The following is a 5,722-nucleotide window of genomic DNA, read 5'->3' on the forward strand; positions in this document are numbered from 1 at the left end:
ATCAAAAAAAGATTAAATTTTAAAAAGAGTACCTTACAAAAAAGATAAACATATGCAGAGGTCTTCAAATTTTTCAGCTCAGTGTTTTTGTTAAATTCTCTATTTCTAAAATTGGTCAATTCACATTTGAACTTGTTCAACTCAAAGTAAAATTTTGAAGTACTCAGCCTTGGATCAGACACAAGTGTGGGATATGCTAATTTTTTTTAAGAAAACATTCTAAAATTAAGGGGTAGTTATGCAAAAGGAAAGCAGTGCCCAGAAATCAGTCTCAGCCACTGATTTTTCTTTCTGAGCAGAATATCAGCTAAGTGCCAATTCCTGTAGGAAACAGCTGAATATATGGGGATGTGTGCAGGAACCCAGTGAGAGATAATGGGCTCTCAACTAGACAGCTCAGCTCAAGAAGCCTTGCAGCTCACAAAGGAAAAGTGAATGTCCTGCCCACAGTATCTTGGCTTGGCTTGGTTCCTGACTTGTGCTTCCTGCTGAGCTTTGAGCTTAGCTTTGGCTGAAGGTCTGTTGTGCCAGGGTGGACAGAGGCTTTGGGACAGGCAGCAAGCCCCACGTGACCCTTTTTGCAGCTCCATGTCACATCAGAAGCCCAATGCTCCTCAGGGTGGCAGAAATCACCTTAGGATCAGTGTGGTCCTCTGCACTGCACAGGTTAATGCAGGAGGACAGCATTGGTGAAATACTGTATTTATGTCTTCAGTACTTGATACTGAGGTACACAACATACAGGTGGGCTAATTTTAACTGTTTGAAACCCCTCCACATGCAACATTTCAGAGCTAGAACAAGAAAAAAAACGCCAAAAATATAAAAAGAAATCATGCTTCTCAAGTCTGCAATGTCTGGAATTTGGAGTCCAGGTTGAGTCTATTTTATGAAAATTGAAAAGACATACTATGTCATGTAAAGCAGTGTGATTGTGACTCTGAAATTCAGCAGAAAGAAAAGATACAGGAAAGCAACTGCCCCAAGAACTCAATGGCTCCTTCATGTACCAATTAGACACAAGACACTAAATGTTATCTCATCATATCAGCTGAATTGGAAGAGGCAGAAATAAAGTAGGGTTTGAGTATTTTTGAGGCAGAGGAATCAGAACTGTTTTGCTGATTCTTTTGACCATCCATGTTAACACCAGGCACACCTGTGATAGGAGGCATTCTGCTCCAAAAGCATGCTCATGTTGTTGGGGAATTTAGAAATATTTCACAAAGGTATCTTTGGGTTTAATTGACATGTACCATTGAACTTTTCCCCAACCTCAAACTTTATTAGAGAGATATTCTTGCAATTTACTCAAACTAATCTGAACATTCTTATTCCACAAATGCATTGATGTCAGCAGCTTTTACCCAAACCCACATTTGATAACTCTGCTATTTAAACCCACAGGCTGAGTACAAAAAGCTACCTAAGTTGAAAGTAGCTAAGCTCATAATGATTTGTGCTGGTTTTAATTAGTATATTCTATAGGAAGCTGAATTGGAATAAAATATTAATAGGTATTATTTTCACTGTTCAGCAGGCTTGATAAGTTTTTATTTCTTTAACAGTGCTAAAACTTCCATCTGATTTAAGTCACACTTCTTGACAGCACAGTATGCAGATTTCAAAGCTTGTGTCTCTGGAAAAACAAAACAAAATTAAACAAAGCCCATGCAAATGAGCATAATCAGCAATGAAAACTTGATTTGTTACCAGTCAAAACCTTTATCATTTTTTTAGTAAATTTTTGTACTTCACAGACAGACATTTTTTGCTATATGCAAATATCACATTTCTAATCAACTTGGGGAAAAGGGGATGACTTCAGTGGAAAGGAAACCAAAAATATTTATAAATTTGATCAAAGCAAAATGTTCTGGTGTAAAAATAGCAAAATTTATTTTGGTTAAGAAAAATAATACGGTACTGCAACCTCACCTGATCAGTAATTAAGCAAAGGCTCCCATAAGACTTCCCTGGAATTATGGTCTTTTTATTTAGCTTTACAGAAGAATACCTTTGGATTGAAAAGACACTCTCTAACCTCATTTATATTGACAGAGTTGATCTATTACTGTAGAGTCTGTGACCTTGATAACACATACACATTTTGGGTATGGACATGATCTCCATTCAAAGAATTGCAGAGGCACATTGCACACAGAGCTTCCCCATTGGATACACCAGCCTTATATTTATTAGCATTTCATACAGGAGGTTCTGGCCTTGTAAGTGACACTGAGGAATGTATAAAAATAAAATTGAGAAGTCAGCAAAATGCCTTGTAAATAGAGGGGCATACTTTGCTTTTCAAAGCAGTATTATGAGCAAGAGTATGGTGAGAACTGTCTGTAAGTGATTGACAAATAACCTCCCTAGAAAGGTTTAATTACAGTTCTGTAATGCTACAAGCACCTTATTATTGCTTCAGGGAAGGGATGCAGAATAAACATGTTCCACATATACTAGAAATTCCATTATGGATTTACCCATAAAACTATCCATAATCAAAACATAACTTGGAAAAAATTGGATGGGCAAATGTTGTGGGGTTTTTTTCACTGACCAAAACACAAGGACAATGTCTGTCAGACAGGATGCCATCTGTAGGGGCAAAGCATAAACAGTGTATAAATAACAGGTCTTGCCCTGCCATTTACTAATTCCTTTCCTCAGCACAGGGTTTGGATGAACCCAGGTAAAACAGGAGGTTCCTGCTAAGCACTCATACTTCTAAATATTTTTATAACCTTTCACTAAAACTGGAAAAACAAGTTTTCATTCATTTTATCTCAAAGCTGAGATAATCCAAATTTTGTTGTAAAAGCTGTATTTTTGAGTTTACCTTCCCATTATAATTGTATTGTTAGAAAACAAGTTTGGTGATTCTGGCATTTCATCCTGTGCTGCTGGCTACCTGCAGTATTTAAGAATGTCAGGGATATTCCCATGCTGTCATGACTAACAAGATTATTGACTAAACAGAAAAACAGAAGATGCAGAAATTAAATGAAGTAAATGGGAGATGTGAATGTAGGACATTTAATTCTTCATCCAAGAACAAAAAGGGATAAACAGAATAGAGAATATCCTGCAACACAGAAAAGTCAATGTTCTCCCAACCAAAAAGGCAAAGTACAACCCATTCTTCTCTCTGCCTCATGGAGAAAAATGATCTTTGTCTTTATAATTCATGAAAGGGCACTTCTATTGGCCCTATCAAGCCTCAGCTCTTCAGCATGGGAGGCCTGCAAGAGTGGTTTTACCAGGGACAGGAAGCCTCCTTTCCAGCACAGAGGAACTTGCCAGTCCAAGGCTGCCCAGCGTGCACTGAGCCTGTCCCCAGGCAGCCTGCAGCTCCACCAAGGCTGCCATGCAGATGGAAAGCTGGCAGGAGGTGAACCATGCTGTGTTCACATCTGTCCTGGGATGCTGCACTTTCAGAGGCACAAAGACACAGCCACTGAGTCCCTCCAGCATAAATGAGATATTTTCCCACAGTGAACAGCTTGGGTATGAAAGCAGTAATGTACCATTTACTAGGCAAAGTACTGCTGATGGTAATTATAAAGATAAAACAACATTTTCTGAAGAAAAGAGACTGAGGGAATTTAAAAGCTAACAATTTCAAGACACTGAGAAACTTTCTAGGGAAGTAAGATATTTCGTATTCCTCTCATTGAAACAGGAGGTCAGTTCTTGCCCATTCTAGCCTTTGTCAATGTCTGTTGCTTGAATGATGGTGACACAGTGAGACTGGCCATCCACAGCAGTAGCATTTACCTTATTATTCAGCCATAAAAAAGACACATATTTGTCACAAACATTTTGCATGAAAAGTCATTCAGGAACGTTTGTTCAGTTGTAATCAAATAGTTCTTTTATAAATGGTACCTTTGTGAACTTTCTGAACTTAGTCTAACAAATGTTCAATTTCAAAAATTTCTAAACAGTTTCAAAATGGCTGGGTTTTTTCCCCCCACTTTTTCTTCAGTTGAACTATTACTGGATCCCAGTGTTACCAGAGTCTGCAAGTAGATGTAGATAAACTGAAATTATTTTTATCAGCAATTAAAGCAAATAAGTCTCAGCAAAAGAATACCACAGTCATAGAGTCATAAGCGTAGCACAAAAACACTGTCCCTCAGAAACTGCCTCACAGCTCCAGAACTTTCTGTTCTGCAAAACATGAGCAAGAACAGACTTCTGGAACAAAACCAAAAGTCACTTTATTACTGCTTCAGTCAAAAAACAGACAAAAACCCTGACCTGAACACAAAGCAAGCAGATCTGGAGGCATTTCTGCAACATACACCACAAAGGTCCATCCTGCAACAGACAGTACTGGTGTCATCACTCCATCAAAGGCTTCCTAAGAATTCCTGTACTTACTCCTCCTCAGCAGGATGGTAAGGACTTCCCATAGCACAGCAATAAAAGAAAGAAGAAACTGAATTTGCAGTGGTGTTTTACAAAGGAAGCCATAGTGTGCATCTTCATTCTCTAAAGCAACAATTAATGAGAAGAATAGGACTCATGTTGACTCCAGTTTATACAAAACTGGCACTCTGCAGTTTTACAGATAGTAATTATAAATGTGTTCATTTACCATAATGGTGGTTCCATGTAATATTTTAATTATAATATTTAATTTATGCACAGAGCGCTCTCAATGTTACGGCTTCAAATGTTTGCATTAAAAATCCCAAATAAAAATATAGCATGTTTGCAAACACAGAAAAAGTATCAATTGGTTTGTGGGTCAGAGGCTGATTTGATTGAGAATTGGAAATATCTATTCTATTTTTGACTGATTTCTTGAATGGAAAGCATATTTTCAGATAAAATACACTTTTATTTCCTGAGAAATACAATAAGCCAGCATAAAAGCTTCTGAAAGGGGAGTAAGCTTACAACAGAGGATTTTGTTCCATAAATTCTAAGAAGATTTATTGGGGCTATACTGTTAGTGCCCCATGCATTCTTGTTTCTGGGCTCTATAAAATGCTGCCAGTGTTCTTGTGCTGGGACACCATTCCTGAATACTATGGACTGATGTTTTCAGGATATACATTTTTTTCCCACAGCATAACTGACATTTTTTACAAAAAGTTATTTTTAGTAGGAAAAATATTTAATGAAGGATATATTTAGAAACCTCATACATATTTTCTATTCACATATAGATCTTATGTTTTAAAATACAAGGAAAAAACCATTCTTCATGTTCTCAAAAGTAGTCCTATACATAGGCAAAAGATTTACTGAAATCCCTTGAAACCACAATGTAAGAATAAGGACATTGTTCCCAAAATATTAATTTATTTTTAAGGAATAGATAATGAAAATAATTAAAAATACCTTGAAATAATACCAAAGCTCTTTGAAAAGCTTTAGAAGTTGAGAAACTTTAAAATCAGGAGATATATTCTTCCCCATTAAAATTAAGCAGCTGCCTATTGAAACAAAAAATTTTTCTGTGTGTTAACATTTGAAATAACTATTGCCACACAGACAGAGCTGCTGAATATGGGTTAAAGGAGATGAGGATGAGAAAGCATGCTGTCTGTCTTAGTTCACTTTGAGTTCACTTAGTTCACTTTCCTCTTAGAGAGGAAAGGATGAATATCTCACAGAGCTGATTGGCGCCAGGTCTGTTGTGGCCATCCACAGGAAACTCACCAAAACCCCACAGAATATTTGTCCACTTGCCCCATTTCAA

Source organism: Haemorhous mexicanus, chromosome 4 (assembly GCF_027477595.1).
Source record: "Haemorhous mexicanus isolate bHaeMex1 chromosome 4, bHaeMex1.pri, whole genome shotgun sequence".
Classification (NCBI taxonomy): Eukaryota; Metazoa; Chordata; class Aves; order Passeriformes; family Fringillidae; genus Haemorhous; species Haemorhous mexicanus.